At 36.2% G+C, this 22370-nt stretch overlaps 1 pseudogene; it reads right to left on the bottom strand.

Moving 5' to 3' along the window:
* Window positions 1-966: 966 nt before the first annotated feature.
* Window positions 967-1640, bottom strand: LOC110680515 (annotated as a pseudogene).
* Window positions 1641-22370: the final 20730 nt, after the last annotated feature.

Genomic DNA, 22370 nt, shown 5'->3' with positions numbered 1-22370 from the left:
TTTCCAATACCTAATACATGCACTGTCACACTTTCCTAGACCTCCCTCCCCCTATGATTGAAGTCGTTTTTGGATGACCCCTAATATTGTTTGGACTGAACTGAACTGTTTTTTTAAATCACTTTACCGGGTCACAATTTTGATCATTTTAGTTACTAAGGCCACTATTATTTTACTGTCTAGCTGGCAATTGGCCGTGTTAGAGGTATATAAGTAGAAATTTCTGGTGAATTCTGGTTAGATGTTCTGCATAGAAGGAAGTTCTATCAATGAAAGAATATTTCTGCATGAATCTTGAATCTGAATGAAATCTCTGATGTAATTTCTGAAAAATCTAAAACTAAAATCAGGTAGTATTCTTGAAGATATCTACAACGAATCCGTAATTCACCAATATGTTATCTCCTGATGAAATCTCCTAAAGAATTTCTTCCTTCTTCTTCTTTTCTGGCGTTACGTCCCCACTGGGACAGAGCCTGCTTCTCAGCTTAGTGTTCTTATGGGCACTTCCACAGTTATTAACTGAGAGCTACTATGCCAATGACCAATTTTTGCAATGCGTATATCGTGTGGCAGGTACGAAGATACTCTATGCCCTGGGAAGTCGAGAAATTTCAACCCGAAAAGATACCTCGACCGGTGGGATTCGAACCCACGACCCTCAAGCTTGGTCTTGCTGAATAGCTGCGCGTTTACCGCTACGGCTATCTGGGCCGTAATATCTGAATGTAACTTTGGAAAAAAACGTGATTACGCGGATTACGCGTAATGTCAAGATCGCGATGAATTTCCAAAAGAAAAGTCTTAGAAATATTTTTAGAGACATGTCTGGTCAGATCTATGAAGAACTCTCATCGTCTGATTCCTATTGCGTTTGGCTTTTGGGTTCATGTTCGGTGTTTTAAGAGGCAAGACACCACAAGCCCTGCTAGTAAAGCAAAATCGTCAGGATTTCACAAGTCTTACTCACTGAGAAAAGAATTCCGAAGCCTGATAGGGAGATCCAAGAAACGCAACGCGTCACTTCTGCCAACTAGGAGAATTTTTGTCGAACAAGCAATACAGTTCTGATGAAGGTTGATGTATGGTCAGTATAATCGTCTTTCCTTTGAGGGCCATTCCCTCAGCACCTGATAGAACACTGTGAGCCATGAACGAATCCAACCCGGAAGTGGGTTCATCACAAAAGCAACAGGTGAGGATCGGTCAGGGTTCGGATGCAAAGGCCAACGTTTCCGTTCACCTCCGGACAGCCTTTCATTCGACCTGGCGCTCCAATGATTGTGTCTGCGCATTTCGCTAAGGAAAGCTCCTGAAGCACCTCGTTGACTCGATTCATCTTGACACTCTTGGGTACATCTTTACCCATACGCAGCATTGCGTGGAATACGAGGTGTTCTCGAGTTGTAAGCGCGGGAATGAAAAGAATCGTCCTGTTGCACATAGGCGCAACGTGCTCGCAACTGTTCCGCGTTGACTGGGATTCCGTTTAGGGCACGTACTGAAGTCGGTGCGATCTTGACCCCCGGAGGCGACCTGAAGGACAAAGCGTTCAGCAAGGTTGTTTTACCGGCGCCAGAACTACCCATCACAGCCAGTAACTCTCCACTCTTAGCCATCCCGGTCACATTCTTCAGTAGGTGTTGCGGGGATTGAAGTCTTTCTTCTGCGGGAGAAACAACAGCACAATCTACTGCACAGGGGTTCCTTTTTGGTATCACCTGGCGTCTCTCCAAACACATCGATCTCCTTCCATGTGTATGTGAGTCGTTCGTGCTGTGGAATTTGTCCCTTGACGGCGCCATAACTTTTGGGGTTTCCAACCTGAATCAGCGTGGATTGTCATTGCTGCCGAACGAACTGTTGATACCTTCATCTACATCCTGATAACTGCTGGTGCTGTAGCGCTGGAAGTAAAAGAAAAAATGTATAATGAAATAGGATATTCATTTTGGAAAAGTCAAAGATGCATAGATGAAGAAGAAGTGTATTAAATGTAATGTACTAAACGATACTTCGATTGATTTACATAGGAAGTGGCTGGAAAATCGTAGTTCCTTGATTCGCAGCTTAGACGCCAGGTTACACTGATAAGTTTCTCTCTATCGTTTGTTTCGCAAGACAGGGAAGAAGAAAGGAGAATATTGTTTATAAGAACACGGTTTCTAAACACTCTAACATTTAAATTATGATTAAAAAAAGTCAAGCAAACAATGGTCTAAAATTCCCACTGCGTTCAAAAAGCTAAGTGAGTGAAATATCTTTACAGAAAAACTGTTTTACTTAAGTTATTTTTTCTGTAATCTCATAGCAAAAACGATGTAACGGAGTTTCATGATCCCACTGAGGAACCCCAAAAGCCTGCTTAGAAATTTTCATGGTTTGGTGATGATTCCACAAAAATCTTGTTAAAAATGTACGAAACTCTGATGGTAATTCTCAAGAGTCTGTTAGGAATCCAATAGCAATTCCCAGGTTCCTCTGGGATCCCGATCAGAATCCTCAGAAAATCAGAGAACACCGGCAGGATTTTTTTTTCGGTTTAAAAAATGATTCAATCGGGTTCATTCTACGAGTGGCGTGAGGTGACAATTGTCGGTATCGTATAGCGAGGTGACAATTCTCGACTCTAGTGAAGTGACTCTCCATTTGATTTACACGGCAAGTCATTTCACTCGGGTCGAGAATTGTCACCTCGCTATACGAGACCGAAAATTCTCACCTCACGCCACTTGTAGAATAAGCCCAAATCTCAGTCTTTGAGTGTTGATGCCGAAGTTGTTCAATCGAGAATGTATTACCAACTGGCGAGCTCATGTTAGTGAAACGTTAGTTAGTTAGTTAGTCACTTTTTTATCGTGGCCATTATTTGTATCGTATTTGTAAACCTTTCAATATACATTCAAACTCTTGCAAGCTCATATGCAAAAAAAAAACTCATGAAAAACCCTAAATTTTATGAGGATAAGGAACCGAAACATATTAGGGGCAATATGAGCCACCCGGATTTAAGGTCAAAAACAGTGTTTTAATGTCTAGTGGTCATTATGATCTGCTAGAGGATGCTTCGAATAGCCACCATAATAAAAACCGTAAAAATATTCGTTTTAGTACTCGAAATATTCACAAAAATGTCGTTTGTCATAAAAAAGCTTATAACTTTGGCAGTTTTCAATTAAGACTTAAAACAATTATATTTATTATTCTGGTAAATTTTATCAATCCATTCAAACATCTGATAATACTGATAAATTCGTGCGCAAAATCAGTTTTGATCGTAAACAAAATTATTGGAAAATAGAATATTGTTTAAAAAGTAAAATGGCGGGGCAAAATGAGCTACCTAGATTTAAGGTAAAAAAACGGTATTTTGAACATGAAATTGCATTGCCTAAATATACTAGATTATGTTTTTTACTGTATATTCATCTTGGTGCACCATTACAAGAGAAACAATTAGCTAGAAAATAGGTTGAACTAAGTGTTGCAATTTAATACTAGAATTAAATGTATATTTACTATGTGTTATGTATCTATCAAAATAAGCCGTTAGAGTTAATAATTTCAAAAAAAAAACTACTCAAACTTCCATTACAATATTTTACTGTTATCATTAGCTCAATGTAAAGTTTTAAAAAAAATTATATGATTGAAATGAGGTGGTCATACTGCCTCGTTGGGTGGCTCATAAAGCCCCTATGGTTGGTGAACACGCAGAAAACCATGGTTTTCAAAAACGTTCCTGATATAATTCACAAGTTAATGTAAACATTAATCATCGACATAACAAGGAAGAAAACAGTTTTATAGTATAAGTCACTTGCATTTAAACGATAGTTTTTGCTGTTTTTCTATTCCATGGCGTTTTCCTTAGGTGGCCCATATTGCCCCGATGCAACGCTTTTGGTTATTTGTCTTTGGTTATGCCTTTCTTTTTGAATGTTGTCAACAAATTTACGAATTTAATATGTGCAAATTGCGGTGGTTATTACACGAACTAGAGGAAACTGGGATGGGGGAAGGATAGGTGTTTTTCGCTTATGCGTTTTTCATTCAGCTGGAACTTTCCGAAGCGTCACTTGCTGTACGGTATGCTGAATATGAGTAATGCAAGGTCCAGTAACCACATTCTTGGTTGACAGTGTTCGCTATCCGGATACACCCGATGCCGAATGCATGAACTTCATTAAAACCAGTCTAGTGTATCAAATGTCATCATCGCTTGTGATTTCGTTCTATATGTATTTATGATACATTTGCGGTTGGCTGTTAATTTGTGGACACAGCACTCACGATCCATAAAAAACATACTGAATTGTCATACAAAAACAGCGTGGTGTCCTTTCTGGCAGTACGTCCCAGCAGGAACAAAGTCTTCATTCAAGTTATTTCATTTTAGTGTTCTAAGAGCACTTCCATAGTTATTAACTGAGAGCTTCTTGACTATTTGTTCATTTGTATATCGTGTGGCAAGAAAAAGCTACATACGATATTATTTAGTTTCTCGGTCGACAGTATTTAAACCCTCATCAAGACGATATAATTTTGCTGAAAATGCTGTAATTGTTAATTTTAATATTTAATATTTCAATTCAAGGGGATTAGCTGTTCTAATAAGTGTATATCCCTGCACTCTCCACAGCCAAAAATACGTTATTTTTCAAAAATATTCAAACTTATGTATATTTTTTTATGAATTTGCTTATCGTTACTGGTGATCAATATTCATCTACTCAAGATAATCCATTTGAATTTTGACCTATGAGTTATCCTAATGGATTGTTTTTTTTTTATTTTAAATCCTGAACAGTTCAACACAAAAAATATAGCGGGGTAGTTTGCGAAATACATTTTATGCTATTCGCATACCCTCGACAATAGATAAAAGCTATTAGAGTATTTTTTTTTAAAACCAAGCCAGTGTTCCCAAACTTTTTGACTTTCGCCCCCTTGAGACAATATTTTTTGGAATCGCCCCCCTGATATGAAATCTAAACATTTGTACTAAGCGTTACACTTACGTTGAAGTTTGGATCAATATCTTCATCATAAGTATACCAAAACATTGGTCAATTTAAAGGATGTAGCAGTCAATCATAATGCTTCAATAAAAATACCGCAAAAAGAGTGTCTACTACTTGTATGTCCATAGAAGAGTCATGTAATATCTGTCATATGCATCAATTGCCTTTGTATCAACAAATCTGATGTACGATCATCAAAAAATGGTCGGCTCACTTTCTGTATTTTTGTCTTCTTTTTTTTAATGTTTCTTAAGTTGTTCAAATAAACTTACAAAATATCGGATAATACATTATTGGCTGTTCTAGAAACACTCGAATCTATATTCAAAATATAAGAAAATATCAGTAAACCCAGACTTTTTTCAACTCATAATTCACTGAATATAACGTTCAACTTAGATTTTTTAAAGCTTTGATACATAAAATTTTATGTCGCTCAGGCCTATCTTTGAGTAGGGTGATTTACGTATGTGGTATTCAAGTGATTTTATCATTGAAACCCGATTTATGTCCACCAAAGTCACATGGATTTGTTTATAATATGCTATGTACTATAAATACTATTTAGTATGCGTATCAAGAAAATAACGAAATGAGTACTTTAATAAATGTGTGAAACATAATAAAAACTTAAGGTGCCTTATTCTGAAGATTCCCTAACAAAAAGTCAACAAACTTTACCTTAGACTTGGAAATAAATTTCACACATCGCCAAAAGTTTCTGCTTTCAAAAAAGCATTCAATTTTTTTAGCAAAAACTATTTAGATCCGACGATTGTCAAATTTGTTTATCATAATTTGAAAACGAGAACCGATAAATTAGTTAGGTGTCAAATAAATTCTTCTTCAGATGTATATGCTATCATTAAAATATGAGTGCCTCTTACAAACTTTGAATCTATTTTTGATTTTCAATTGCTCCCACTTTCGCCCCCTTTCTAGCATTTTCACCCCCCAAATTCAGTTTTATGAATTTTCGCCCCCTTGGACCTGAAAATCGCCCCCAGGGGGGCGAATTCGCCCACTTTGGGAATCACTGAAGGCCTTTCAAACTACTCTGAAGTTATAACCTTCGAGATCTACATGTTCTACTTTAATTTATATTCACTCTACTCGACAAGTGGATTACAAAAGAGTTGTAACAGGTTTTGTTACTCAATAAGCACGTGTTTTTAAACAAAATGTGTTTATAATTTGGCTGGTTAGTAGTTAAAATAACAAAATTTTATCTACACTTCTTCTTCTTCTTCTTTTTGGCATTACGTCCTCACTGGGTCAGAGCCTGCTTCTCAGCTTAATGTTCAATGAGTAATTCCACAGTTATTAACTGAGAGCTTATTTTAGCTAATGTTGCCATTTTTGCATTCGTATATCGTGCGGCAAGTACGATGATACTCTATGTCCAGGGAAGTCAAAGAAATTTCCTTTACGAAAAGATCCTGGACCGAACGGGAATCGAACCCAGACAGCTTCAGCATGGCTTGCTTTGTAGTCGCAGACTTTAACCACGCGGTTAAGGAAGGACCCCTATCATTATAAAAAAAATAGTTTCTTTAGTAATATAAAACCATTTTGACCACGATTTTCACTTTACTATTTTACTGGGAGTAAAAGGATGGTATTTCTGAAAATTTAGTCATTGATTGATGATGGTCACTAGAATGACCTAGTTACAAAAATTTGTGGAATATTATTGGTGGTTTTTATGCCCTACCTTCAGTAGAATAGTGAAGAATACCAACATACAATTTGTTCATAAAAATTAAGGTTTTTGTTATGCGAAAAATAATATTTTACTTCGAAGAACAGGAAATCTTAGGAATTTTAGGAAAAAAAACTATTTAGTTCAACCATAAGCATTTTGTCAATTCTTATATTTTCATAACATTGTAGAATAGTAGTTGAACGATGCACAGAAAACCGATAACGATTTCATTAATAAATGAAAAAGATTATATTATACAAAGTGTTCACTTACCAAATAAACAGTCCTTAATTGTTTAGACATTACTCCTAATATTTTAATAGGAGTCTGCTACACATTCACAATTCTACCAAAGAATTTTTCTATCGAACTCCTTGGAGGCTTTTTTAGATATTTTCAATAAATAACATTTAAGGATTTCTCCAAAAGTTCTTTCAGGAATATCTCTGAGGATAAAACTGTAAAAATCTGTTGATGTTTTTTTTTTCTGTAAGTCTTTCTAGAATCCTTTCAGAATTAACAACTTCTCTAAGAATCAAGAATTACTCCTAAATTACCAAAATTTCTACAGAGATTAATATAAGATTTTTTTCATTTCTTTAAGCATAGTTCAAAAGATTCCTCCAGAATGTTATCCCATAGACTTCTATGCAATGTTTCCCAAGAATTCATGAAAAATCCATCCAAAACTTTCTTCAGGAATTTTATTCTGAAAATAGTATTTATCCATTCAAAGATTTATCCAGGATTATTTCTAAATATTCTCAGCCTAGCAGAAACTAATGGAATTTATAATGTAATATCTTGAGAAATTTCTTTGGATTCTGCGGATTTGTTTTTGGGTAGTGTTCTTAGAGATATTCATAGGTGAATTATAATTACGAAAATGAAATCCGAAAGAAGCATTTAGTGAATTCCTGAAAAATCAATTTTCCTGTGACCAATGCAAGTTGTTTTAGATGAACTTTTTTGAATAACCTGGAGGAAATCCAAACATCTTTAGGTACCTCGGGGTATATTCTTGAAACTCATGAAAGTTTTCTAAATTTCAAAAATCGTTTTATATTTTTTAAAGAAATCCTTAAAATAAATCCAGGGATGACTGCTATATAAAATTCTTGAGAAAACCAAGTGATGTACCACTGGAGAAATGCCTGGAGAAATTCTTGCAGGAATTGTTGTGAGATCGTTTTATGTGATACCTGAAGTAATTCCCGGAATAATACGAGAAGGAATGCTTGGAAAAATTATAGAGGGAAAATTTCTAAACAATTTCCAACTATCTAAAGAATTTTGCAAACTTCGAAATTCCTTTAGATACATTTGATTCATTCTTAGGTGTAGGATTTTGATTCCATATGATAATATCTTTCAACTATTCAAGGCAAATTACTGAAAAAATCTTTGTAGTGTTTTTTGGAAGAATCCCTGTCTAAGACAATGCTTGGATATGTTCTTGGTGGAAATCCTGGTTTGGTGTATATTCTGTATTTATTTCAGTACGAAAATAGAATTTATAAAAGGATTTCCAAAATAGGTCTTGTAGGAGCTTTTACAAGTTTCCCAGAACAAACTATTCTGAGGGATTTTCTTGTGAAGGTTTCAAAATCTGGAAAAAAATCATTAGGAATCCCTGTTTGGCAGATTACTGGAGATACTGATAGCTTCTGATTCACGAAGAAGCTTTGTGATTACTAATTTGACTAGTCCGTTATCTAAGACAAATTCCTTATAATGCCTCTGGCTATCCACAAGACCTCTTAACTCTCTTATATCCAACCATGTCATTAGACGGGGTACCCTTTGAAATTTGGTGTTTTTTCGTAACTCGTAAATCAAAATTATTTTATTTTTAGTTAATAAATAGGACCATAACACGCCAAATTACAAGTTTTTTTTATTCTTCTTCTTCTTTCTGGCGTTACGTCCCCACTGGGACAGAGCCTGCTACTCAGCCTAGTGTTCTTATGAGCACTTCCACAGTTATTAACTGAGAGCTTACTATTCCAATGACCATTTTTTGCATGTGTATATCGTGTGGCAGGTACGAAGATAATTTTTTTTTTATTATTTTGTTTTATGTTTTTGTAGTTTTGAAAAATGTTTGAACAAATTGAATTATTTTATAACCAACAAATGCCTGAGCATTCAATTTGTGAAACCAAAATGTCTATAATTTATATTTTTTCCATGATCAACCTATTTGAGAAAAGCCTGATGGTATTAAATTCACTTCAAAACTGATTTCCGTTAGTTACACGAAAATTGAAATAAATTTCACAAAACAATCATGTTTCAAAACTACAGTAAAATCTGAATTTTTTATTGTCATCAAAATCGGTAATCAGAAAAGGATCCATGAAAAAAAGGATTAAAAAAAAAAGTTCAAAATTCAATATTAATGAATTTCCTAATAAAATTGGCAAATGATTACCAAAAAGTAATAAATTTTAGATAGCGAAAAAATGATATTTAAATCGCAAAAAAAATGGTGCCATCAGTGCACCAGATTCCGCTCATTTAAGGGAAGTTATGTGTTCAAATGTTTATTACAAAATAACTATTGCGTCGATCAATACTATTTTTAAGTCACAATGTAGCTCCTCCAAGTATAGGTAATCAGCGGCAAATAAAAATAATTTTAAAACTTTCATAAAAAAATATTCAATTGCATTTGTTAATGCATCTAAGTGTTCCTATTTCCGCTCATGGTAAACAGATTTCGTGACGAACTCACTAAAATTACATTATTTCGCATTTTCGTTATTTATCCTGATATTTGTTATGGTCAAATCATAGCTACTACTTCAATAGGGAATGCTGTATACTGAAATCGACATTTCTTTAAAATTGTGTTTAATTTCTTGCATTGGAACACACAAAAATACCTAGTGATCCAATATAAATAGAAAGAATTATTTTATCAAATGAAAATAATGTCATACGACTTTATTTGAAAGTTTGTAATATTGCTAGAAAATATCCGTGCGAAAAATGTTGGTTTTTGACATTTTGACGTTTTTTACACTAGTGAGCGGAAAAAGGGGCATGAGCGGATACTGGTACACTGCTTTTAGGACATTGGTCGAAAGACATTTGGTCGAATGACGTTTGGTCGAATGGCATTTGGTCGAAAATCAATTTAATGATAAGGTCATTTGGTCGAATGGACATTTGGTCGAATGGACTATACCTTCATTTGTTCAAATATACATACAACGAAGGAAAATTTTGTTTAAAAAGGTCTGTGTTCAGGTGTGAAACCTTATTTTTTCGAAAATAATGACTGGTTATTACATTTAAGTGAGTTTATTATACTTTTGAAATATCATCATTCTTTATTCTGTTCATAACCTTTCATTTTCATAAAACATTGTCAATTATGTTTTTACTTTAACATTTTACTGCTTTCAACTACTTTTTTATGAATAACACTTTAAAGATATTTCCATATTACTTACAATAATGAAAGATAGACTAGTTCGGAAGCAAATACTACCAAAAATGAAAACGATCATATAAGTCAAACACGGTTTTTTTTATTTTGTCCTGATGTCACGATTTGAACCATCCAAATATTCATACTTATTATGTACAATACAAAATGAAAAGTATTTCTTCTGAATTTCTTCTTGGTTGTAATAGGAAAAAAGCGTCTTGAGTTCTGCTTCATAACGGCAAAAGGCAGGTCCTTTGGAACGTATCAAAAACATAAGCCAGCCATCAAGATTTCGGTATCCATTGACCCAAAAGAACGTTGTCAGTTTAACTCTTTCTGTGTAGCCAAATGTCCTTGATCTAACAACATTCCTGATGTAATCGAGCCATGTATATACGAGACCGCAGACATCTTGAATTGTGAATAAAATGTCCGATGAATATTCACGATAAATCTTCGAGAGTTGTTCCAGTGGATTGTTCATCTTGAGAATTGAAAGCTTAATGAAAATCGCCAAGAACATCGCTAACTTGATTGCGCATGTTGCTATGGTAAGTATGGTAACTATAGAATTCTCCATAAACAATTATTTTCATACTGCATAATGGACCGATGCACGAGTTCACTATCTGACGTTTGAGCGGTGCCGTGTTATTTATGTGACCATGGCAACGAGTGAATTCAGCACCGCTCAAACGTCAAATTAGTGAACTCGTGCATTGATCCATGGACCTATGCACGGGTTCACTATCTGACGTTTTAGCGGTGCCGTGTTATTTATGGGACCATGGCAACCAGTGAATTCGGCACCGCTCAAACGTCAAATTAGTGAACTAATATGACGTTTGAGCGGTGCCAAATTCACTGGTTTCCATGGTCACATAAATAACACGGCACCGCTAAAACGTCAAATAGTGAACTCGTGCATAGGTCCAAATCTCCGCAGCTAACGCATCAGGATTTGATTTTCATTCGTAAAGTAACCTCCGAAGATGGACGACCAAATTGAGAAGCTCATCGCGGATTGGAGTAGCTCGGAGGACATCTGGTTGAACTGCCAGGACGAGGACGGTAAGTGTTGTAAAAGCATTGCAAAGAAACCATTCGAAATAATAAAAACAACGGATCGGAACAAAATTGAAGACATGAAGACAGAGCAAGATAAAATCAATAAGATTGAAGACGATTTGGAGAAAAATATAGAGGATATTCCAGAAGAAGAAGTTACCGGTAGTTTAATTGAGAACGCTGCGAAATCCACCACTGAAGCCCACTATGAAGTGATGCATTCCATACGGGGAAGACCAAAAATGATGTTTGGCGGCTACGTTTATCACCTCAACAAGACGGTAAGCTGTCCAAATATTGTATAAGTGAATCTTTAAACACTTATTATTTGTCATGTTTTAGATGTAAGATGTCCACTATTGGAGCTGTGTAAAGAAAAGTTGCACGGATAAGCAGAGCCGGTGTGGCGCAACACTGATTTCGCAGTTTTCGGCAGGACAGCATCAATTAGAGGCGCCAAGTGATCATACCCACCCTCCTAATATATTGGAAAATCATCTGCGCTACAAGCAATCCCTGAAAAGGCGATCGAAGGAAATTTATGAAGCTCCTGCCGTCACGATCAGTGCTTGTGCTTCGAGTGCACCACTTGAGGTAAGTTAACCTATTTTTTTTAAAGTCAGTAAACGTGACATTATTCTAATTAAATCACATAGGTCCAGACGATGCTTTCAAAACCTGCTCAGAAGAAAATATGCCAGAGAAGCCGAGAAAAAAAAAGAAATATTTCCCCCAGCTCCGGAGACACCAGATGATTACTTCAAAATCGACGACAAGTATGTTAAAACCTTGGACGGCACACCGTTTTTAGTAGGTCAGAAAACAATAGAAAGTGATGCGATATTGATGTTTTGCACGGCAGGTGAAGTATTCCATTAAATTAAATAATTGAGAAAACATATTAATGAAAAATATAATTTTAGACAACGTCAATCGTTTGGCTTCGTCTAAAACTTTGGATGCTTGATGGTACTTTTGCCACAGCGCCGCAAAACTTTCGGTAAATGTATTCCATCCTGGCACACATCGGCAACGGAGAGTCTGCAAGATTTCTTCCTCTCGTTTTTTTTTCTACTTAAATCAAAATCTGAAGAAACATAGGTATACCGAAGCGTTCCAGATGCTAAGCGATTTCGCAGCACAGCATGGTGTCGAGCTGGATCCGGATGTAATAGTTACGGATTTCGAGAGAGCAGCCATAAACGCGGTGCATGCAATATTTCCGGAAAGCCGAGTGCAGGGATGTTTCTTCCATTTGACTCAGAACTTCTACAATAGAATTCAATGTAATGGCCTGGTGTCATCATACGCACGAAATAAGGATGTTTTTATGGCATTCAAAATGACAGAAGCCCTTGCGTTCGTACCTAGTATGTGCCCGAAGCATTTCAAGTTTTTGCGGAAGTCTGCGCCAGCCGAAATGCATAGTTTTTTCCAGTAAGTACGAAACCAAATTCTTATATGGAATATAAATTTATAAACTTTCATCACATAGATATGTGGAAAATAACAACGTTCTTGGTTGTGTGAGGCTAACGAAACAGGACGGTAGCGTTGTTAGAAGCAAGCCGTGTTTTGATCCAAAAATTTGGAATGTGCGTAAAAATGTATTGGATGATCTACCGCGTACTACCAATCGGTTAGAAGGATTGCACAAACGGTGGCGTATACTGTCCAAACCTATCCCTGGCTTCTATGAAACAATTGTCAATTTGCAGAAAGAGCAAAATATTACCGGCGGAGAAGTATTATCTACTCTTCATGGCGTTCCCGTGCCTAAGCGGAGCGCAAAGGAAGTCGAAAAAGACTCGCGGCTAAAAGAATTAACTCAGAATTTTAAAATGTATCCAAACACCCAAGATTATTTGCGTGGTGTAGCTTTAATACTCAAGGACTCTTGATTTTTACTACAGTTTCTGTTTTGATTTTACTTTTTTGTTATTTGTTTTCATTTCGTTTTCTTCAAAAAAAAAATGCCAATAAATGTTATTGAAATGTTGCATATATTATCGTGAATCTTTTTCTTTCATTATTGTACTAACTAAATATTATTAAAACCTTACGCGCTTGAAAGTAATAAATTTGTGAATATATCATAGTCACCTGTTTTGTGAACATATTTTCAATTTACTTGTGATGTGTGCCCAAAAATATGTATAAGATATTTTCTTTAAGTTTGTCTAATTGAAAAATGTTATTCGTATGTTGTGGGTACGATCTCACCGGTCAAGGATCTTTTCTTAAGGGAAATTTCTCGATTTCTCAGAGTATAGAATATCTTCGCACCTGTTACATTATATACGAACACACTTTTAATAATTCTACTAAATGCCGCACATTTTTTCATTTTAATGAAATAATTTTCGTCTAAATGTCCATTCGACGAAATGTACTTTCAACCAAATTTCTTCACAATGAAATTTGCTTTCGACCAAATGTCCATTCGACCAAATGTCCCTTCGACCAGATGTACTTTCGACCAAATGTCATTCGACGATATGTCATTCGACCAAATGTCATAGATTCTGGTACACTGATGGTATTAGAATATTAAACTTCTTGAACTGCATGTACTGCCCATACAAACATAACTGTCCTAAATATATTTTCGAACCAACACTTTTTTCATCTCTAAATCCCTATACCGGGTACCCCGTTGGTTTGACCACATTTAATCTGAACACTTTTTAATTTGTACCCGCTAATTTGCACATCGTTCAGATTAAAAATGGTTCAAACGTCATTCAGCTCATGGAACGTAGTAAAGTGAAATGGAACGCTGTGGAACGGAACGAAAATCAAAACAAAACAGCCAAAAGGGTAACCAGAAGTACGATTTTCTGTTGTTCGTAGGGTGATTAGAAGTTCAATTTAAAAATGAACCCCGATGGTTTGCATGAGGTACCGTTCAAATTAGCGGGGGTGCACGGTATTAACATGTACTATGTATATAAAAATTAACACAATTTGTTGTGGAACGATATGCAGATGGTGCGAAATTTGAATTTGAACCCAAATAGCAATTGCAAAACGTAAATTATCAAAACAAATCTAATTAAATTAAAAAAATAATCTAATGTGAATGATGATGATTTCATTGCATTCAACTGCAATTGCTATTCGTCGATCACTGACGTAAAATAATAAAACAATCAATATCAAATGACGAAGAAGTTATCCGGAAACATGATCCATCATCCTCATACTGGGACTGTAATTGACTGAGGAAGGAGGGAAGACTATCGATTCCTTTCGAGTATAAGTAGTTGCGCTGATGTGTCGGTAAGTGTCCAAGTGCCAGGGGAAACATACAAGTGATCAAGTGGATATAGTTTCAAATAAAGCTGGAATGTTCCGCCTTTGACAGTGATTCAATTGGTTTTAGGTGTCTATGGTTGATGTTAAAGTCTCATCCTACTTTCCTACAATTGTAACTGATCTTGGAAGGTTTCCAAAATTAGGCCATGTGGATAAATTCATTGATATAACGGAATAATTGAATGAAAACAATTCTTCAATTTTAATTTATTCTGCTGTTTATAATGACTCGATTTTTCCGATGATCTTATTAGGAGTCGTCCATAAATGACGTAGCTTTTTAGGGGGGAGGGGGGGCTTCACGAATTTGTGACGATGTGTGACGAGGGGAAGGGAGGGGTCCTAGCTAGTGGACGTAGCATTTTGAATCACGTCGGTAAAATAAGAGGCGCTAAAAAAAAATAAACAATTATTTTTTATCAAACTCCTTTTTTCCTATAAAATGATAATTCAGCTTCAAAACATTCATATGACAAGATTGAAAAAAATCTAAGAAAATTTAGATTAAACATTAAATTAAATAATTATGTGAACATTATATGCATGCTACGGAGATGAACCAGCTGGGCTGAAAATCTCCCTAATAAAGATAAATAATAATAATATGCATGTCTTAATAAATTAATTTATAAATAAACAAATTAAAAGATGCATAAATTAATTAAAAATCAATGCTTTAACAACTTGGATTGTTTTAGCTTTATTCATATTTTCTGTAAGAGCTTATTCTTTAAAAAAACAATTTGTTCGGTTTGGAAAATATTACACTAAACAAGATATTTATTCCATGAATTATGCTCTCAATGTTGCAGAAGATTTCCATCCAATCAACTCATCGATTTGTTTTTAAATAACAATGTTCTTGATGAAATAGCCTGAATACAACTTGGTGGAAAAGCCTGGACAACAGATTCGAGTGTTATCGAAAATGTTCTATCATTCAATATGAAGAAAGATTATTTTTAGTATTCAATTGGTTTGTTATAGGTTATGTAAGATCATTTCAGTATGGGGGACGATAATGAAGTTAAGCTGAAATATTAATAAAGATAAATAATTTGTATAATTATCGCTAAGATTTTATGAACCTTCCAAATATTACAAGTGTAATCTTTTCTACATCTGGCACCTAATTGCTAAATGGATTTCAATTTGGATAATAACGACGAATAGCCATTTCAAATTAAGCTATATTGTTGATTATTTTCATTGAAATCTATTTCCTAAAAACGAATAATCAAAAACAATTCTCTAATATAACGATTTTTTTTTCAACATATTATAAAATCTATTGTACCCTAACTCGTTACTGTTAGCTTCATCAATCCAATCAAAGATTTATCCATTTTTCTATATTTTCAGCTGTAAACTTGTTTTCATTGTAACAACAGCAAAATTAATACAATGTAGCCAACAACTTAAACAGGGAAAAGTTTATTTAAAACTGTTTTCCAAGTTGCCTTTGAGCACTACTGCAAATCAAACTTTTATTCGTTAGATTATGCTTACGTTTCAGTCAGTAATTAATATCAATTTTTTTATTGAACTTCTGAATTCAATTTTTTTTTTTGTTTTAACCCTATTGCTGAGAAAAACAAATAAAAATAAATCTAGGGGGGGGGTTGCTTGATATGCTACGTATTTTCCAAGGGGGGTATCAGCATTTGTGACGAAATGCTACGAGGGGGGAGGGGGGTGTAAAAAATCAGTGAAAAAATGCTACGTCATTTATGAACGGTCCCTTATTAATCTGAACCGTCATTCACTTGGAAACAATCTTTGACGTACGCTAATCAAAAGTGCATTTTTTCTTCCCGCGCACCAGACCTATGCCCATAATCTATTAGGAAGTCGTGAGGCTTCGTTTGAAGATAGTTGAAATAATCAGAGTCATGCTAAATACAAAAAAAAAACTCAAGGCGAATCCAGTACGAACCCAACAAGAAAAACGTTGCATGGTACTTACTCTGGAGGTAATGTTGCTTTTGCTTTCATTATCGGCGTAGTGGTCGTCTGTATTAATTGTCATGATGCTGGCTGGCCGGGTTGACCTCTTATCTACGGTAGCGTGTTTTCCTCTTGAGGAAATATTTCTTCCTCCTTACTACTCGACTCAATGCGTCGCTGAGATTATATTCCGAAAAACTGTGAATGGAAATGATAAGAAATTATACATTATAAGGATCACCGCATTTTTTTCGAAAAGGTCAGCTCAATTCATTTGGCAAATGTTACATATCGGGAAGTCGTTGTGCAATCGAAATGCAAATATGGTTGTATTATTTATCATCTAGCATAGAGAAATTCAAAAATCATAATTTTCATAAAGTTTTTGATAGAAAGATGTTCACATTTCTCGGAACTTCCCTAGTCTTGCGGTAACGTCCGCGACTACAAATCAAAGCCATACTGAAAGTGTTTGAGTTCGGTTTCCGGTCGGTCCAGGAACTTTTCGCAATGGAAACTTTCTTGACTTTCCTGGGCATAGAGTATTATCGTGCCAGTCACGCGATATATAAATGCGAGAATGAGAACTTTGAAAATTAAACAAAATGAAAACTAATTTTGATATTGTGTTCTTAGATTATGCTAACTTGATTTGATGATATTTTGATCGAGTTAGCAACAATCGCTTCAGAATTTGAGATCACCATTGTATATGAGAATCATCAAAATGTTAACATAATTTGATATTAACGATTGTTATAACCTGTAGGATGGGACCAGTTATTGGTAGTGGCCAAAATGGTGAGCTTTCGAAACATTCCTCCAGGAACACCTATAGAAATTCTTGCTAAAATGTTTGAAAAATATTTGTAGAACAACTTCTGAGCTAATTCTGAGAAAATTCTGTTCTGGAAGTTATACCTGCAGATACTGTAAGCGAATTTCACAAAGCAGCAGATGGAATTTTTTGATAAATTATTGAAGAAACCTCTAAATTACTTTATGTTATATTTAGGGACAATTCACAGTGATTTTTTGGCAATTTCGTGGTCAAAATAGCATAGCAGTAAAAAAAATCCTTTATTTGATTGAGTTTTTTAAATATAATTACTATATTAACAATTTTTGTTGATATTCTACTAATTTTGTTTTAATGTACAGTTCAAAGTTTTCAACTCAAGTTTTACAGAATTATCTCTCAGAATCTTTTTTGTTCTGTCCATTAATTATGTCGCATGCGCCTACAGGGGAGAGTGATGAAAAGGTAAGGATCAATCGTGTCCAGTTCACGCAATTTGAAGAAACTAGTGGCGTGTCGCTTACTCCTACGGGGGAGTCAGTAGTGCAAGGTTAACCACGTGGGTTTATCGGATCAAAGAAAGTGTTGTTTTGGGTAGAGCATTCATGAGCTGCGATCCTCATTTTATCCAAATATTTATCAAGAAGTCCTAACCATACATAATTGATTGTGGCGGTTATTGTCACCAAAACACATAAAGGTAAGGATTGCGTACTTAGCTAGTAGTACAGCCTGGGTGCTGTTGTCCTTCTGACATCAGCTAAAGTGAGGAGGTGCGTTTCGAGCGTCTGTCCACCAAGGAGGTGCGGCTCAAAAAGCGTCTGTTCTGGCATCCAGCGGCTGAGTATGAAATGCTGTATCAATTGGGCCTTCCTTAGCCGAGCGGTTAGAGTCCGCGGCTACAAAGCAAAGCCATGCTGAAGGTGTCTGGGTTCGATTCCCGGTCGGTCCAGGATCTTTTCGTAATGGAAATTTCCTTGACTTCCCTGGGCATAGAGTATAATCGTACCTGCCACACGTTAAACGAATGCGAAAATGGCAACTTTGGCAAAGAAAGCTCTCAGTTAAGTGTGGAAGTGCTCATAAGAACACTAATGTCGTTTTTCTTTATTTGCACCGCCTGCACCGTTTTCCCACCGGTGTAAGCAAAACTTGCACCCAAACCGTTCTTTTATTCCGCAGGTAGCACACCGTTTTTACACTCGATCGCCACCGGTGCAGAAAATCCTACACCCTGATCGAGCTGGGTGTAGCAGGTAATGCACTCTTTTTACTAATACATGTATGGTGCTAAGCTGTCAGTGGCGTTCTTGTTTTGGGCCATTTTGGTAGGTTTTCTTGTTTTCGGTAACGAACAAGCCAGATTCTTCATTTTGCGCTCATTTTCGGCTGAGCGGATAAAAATGGATTTATTTCAGAATTGAATATTTTTATTCAGTAAAAGAAGACATATTCTTAGCTTTCGGAAATGCTACAATAAATACAGATTATTAAAGAATAATAAGGAATACTATTATGTATGAGTAGAGTAAAGTGGGGCAAAAGTTCGAGTGGGGTAAGAGTTTCTTTTTAAGATTTCTAGCTCAATTGGGTTGTTTAGTGGAGAAAAAATCACTGTTTGTTCCAGCTTGATCGAAAGAGCTCATCTTTCTAAGTATAACACGATTTTATTGCACTTCAATATCTTAATGTTGATATTATAAAATGATTAAAAAAGATTCAATCCGTCGAATCAATGACATTTCAATTTACACAATGACAGTTCGTCCCGAAGTAAAATTTGCCGAGGGGTGATTCAAAAGTGATTTTCATACTAATTTCAAATGTGTTTTAAAAATAGTTACAGGTAACGGAAAATTGTGAAACTTTGGATTCTAGTTTAATTTTTAACGTAGATTCAGAATATGTAAGAAAATTAATACCCCTAAACAAGCCAATACAAAACAAATCTCATAAATGTCATGGTGGTTCGAATGTTATTCAAGAAGAGACTTCTACTCCAAATATTATAAAAATCGATCGAGATATGGAAAAGTTATGGCTATTTGTTGTTTTTCGACGTGAATATTGTAATTTTTGGTCAAACTTTCGATGCATGGAATCAAATGAAGATAAAATATTTTTCAATATTTTATGTAAGGGCGTTTCTAGGCCTATCATAAGGATGCTTTTACGTGTATTAGTTTTTGCATAAATGGTTGGAAAAAAAAAATTGGCCCATAGCGGGGCAAAAGCTCGAATCTGCGGGGCAAAAGTTCGACCCATTGTATAAACTCACGGAAAAATTTTCAAATTGCCTGAAATCTATATATTATCTTCAAATTTAGCAAAATTTGCCTGATCGTGCGAAAAATGTCACAAAAATTTTACATTTCCACTTAGTTTTGCGAAAAACTGCTATATTTTGGGTGTATTACAATTAACCCTATTTTGGGCACATTTTTTGATGAAAATTTAGTGTGTATTTTTCTGCAAACATAAGTTTACGGCTGGTATAAAGTATGACTGGCATAAAAGTATTGATATTTGTGTTTTAGCCAACGAACTTTTGCCCCACACTAGATTCGAACTTTTGCCCCCACCGGTGAGGCAAAAGTTCGCTTAGGACAATCAATTTTGAAACTGTTATAACTAAAAAATGGGTAAATATTTTGACACAAGTTTGTTCAGCAAAATTATAGCCAATATCTTGAAGGTTCGCTGTATGGTATTTGTTATGTTTCATCTGCTATTTTTTTTTCTTGGAAACTTTGATTATACCACTAAGGTCGAACTTTTGCCCCACCTTACTCTATATTTATTAGAAGGAACTTTTACGGGCTTATGTTCTTAAAATGGAATTCTTCATTCAAATGCCAACGAAATAGAATCAGCATCGACTGAAGCTGTATATTTTAAACTCGGATTACAAAATCTTCTGGTTCTATATTTAACTGAAAACTAGTCGATTGACGATAAATCGATAATGATTTTTCATTGAGGTTCTAAATGCAATGATTGATATCCGTTGCTCTGAAGTTATCAGCCAGAGAGAGGATCTATGAAATCAAATAAGTCCTTATAGTATTGAAAAATGAAAATTCTGAATTTTAAATTACGAAACATATATCATGGTATCAATTCCCAGGAAAAATAAAGTTATTTTCATATACCAAACATTTATTCTATCCAAAACGCAAACGAAATCCGAATGTTTCCGAATCCTTCTACAGCACATCATGAATAACGGAAACAGCTGTTCTATCTGTTTGGCATTGTTTTTTGATTGACGTCTTCGCTAACACCATCATACGCTGTCAAAATATTGCACCGAAAGAGTTCTATTTTCCGGTGTCAATTATTACACTCGCACGGTGCACCGTCGGGAATAATCGAAACGACATAAGCTGAGAAGCAGGCTATGTTCCAGTGAGGACGTAATGCCATGAGGAAGAGGAAGATCACGTCAGCTACACCTAAGGTGGCAGCCCCATCATCGTGATGTAGGTATCGCGACCCAGCATATATTGAATAACATTGCATATAGGTAGCATATCGAATTTCTTACCTACCATGAAAAAAGGAGAAAGGAGCAACAACGAACGATATTTTCGGCAACCGACCTGGCAACGAAATAAGGACTATGATTGGAAATTCGGTACCTGGAATGTCAGGATGTTAAATGAACCCGGACGAGTGAGCCTTTTGGCTCGTGAATTGCAGAAGGTTGGAGTGAACGTGGCTGCTATTCAGGAAGTAAGATGGCCTAGAACTGAAGAACGTGAATTCAGGGCGGTGGATCCCGTCGCCAACACAGCTTTCAAATACTACATCTACCATAGTGACAGCGATAAGGCAGAGCATGGTGTCGGATTCATAGTGATCGGGAAACAGATGGAGCGAGTTGTGAGGTGGAAACCGATTAATGAACGGATCTGTGTATTGAGGATACAGTGCAAATTCTTCAACTACAGTCTGATCAACATCTATGCGCCGACAAACGATAAACCCGACGATACGAAGGATGCGTTTTATGATTGTCTGACAAGACCTACGGAGAGTACCCAAAGCATAACGTAAAAGTTGTTATCGGGGATTCCAACGCTCAGGTCGGAAGAGAGGATTTTTTCCGCACAATAATTGGTACGGAGAGCCTTCACTCTGCCACCAATGACAACGGTCTAAGACTAATAACTTTCGCTGCAGCTAGAGGGATGGCCATCAGCAGCACCTACTTTGCACGCAAAGACATCCGAAAGCACACCTGGATGCACCCAAATGGCGAGCTCTACAACCAAATAGACCACGTTTTGGTGGAAAGCCGGCATTCCTCGGATGTCATCGATGTGAGAACCATCAGAGGTCCAAACATTGACTCTGATCATTATCTGGTTGCTAGTAAAATTCGGGCACGGTTGTCTACCGTGGCGAACACAAGAACACAACGGCCGTTGCGTTTCAATATCCAGCGCTTATCAACAGCTTATGAGCGGATGAGGGGATACAACGTAGGCGACAACCTCAACAATCTGTGGGAGTCTATCCATGGTGCGATGAGCACAGCAGCGCGAGAGGTGATAGGTACTGCTCAAAGAGGGCCCAGAAATGGTTGTATAAATGAGGAGTGCCAGAATGTGAAGGATGAAAAGAATGTTGCTAGAAGCCGGATGTTATTGTCTGGTACCCGGCAGAATAGAGAGCGGTATAAGGAAGCTAGAGCAGCCGAGAAACGAATTCACCGCAGAAAGAAAAAGCAGTATGAAGAAGATACCATTACTGAGGCGCAAAACAGCTTGGAACAAATGATATGCGGAGATTTTACGAAACTGCAATGGCGTACGGAGAAAAACAGCGCCGTCTCCCGTCGATGTGCAAATGAACCGCTGAAGGTAACTTGCTGACAGACAAAATCTTGGTGGCTGCCAGGTGGAAAGAACACTTGAAGCCCCCGACGCTAGATGAGGTTAGAAGAGCGATCAAGGAGTTGAAGAACTGTAAGGCTGTTGGAAAAGACGAGCTCCCGGCCGAACTTTTCAAGCACGGCAGTGAGCAGCTGTACCAAATACTGCACCCTACTCTGTTAACGATATG

Source organism: Aedes aegypti, unplaced genomic scaffold (genome assembly GCF_002204515.2).
Source record: "Aedes aegypti strain LVP_AGWG unplaced genomic scaffold, AaegL5.0 Primary Assembly AGWG_AaegL5_hic_scaff_1525_PBJ_arrow, whole genome shotgun sequence".
Taxonomy (NCBI): domain Eukaryota; kingdom Metazoa; phylum Arthropoda; class Insecta; order Diptera; family Culicidae; genus Aedes; species Aedes aegypti.
The sequence above is the reverse complement of the archived record's forward strand: the minus strand, read 5'-3'. Positions and strand labels throughout refer to the sequence as shown.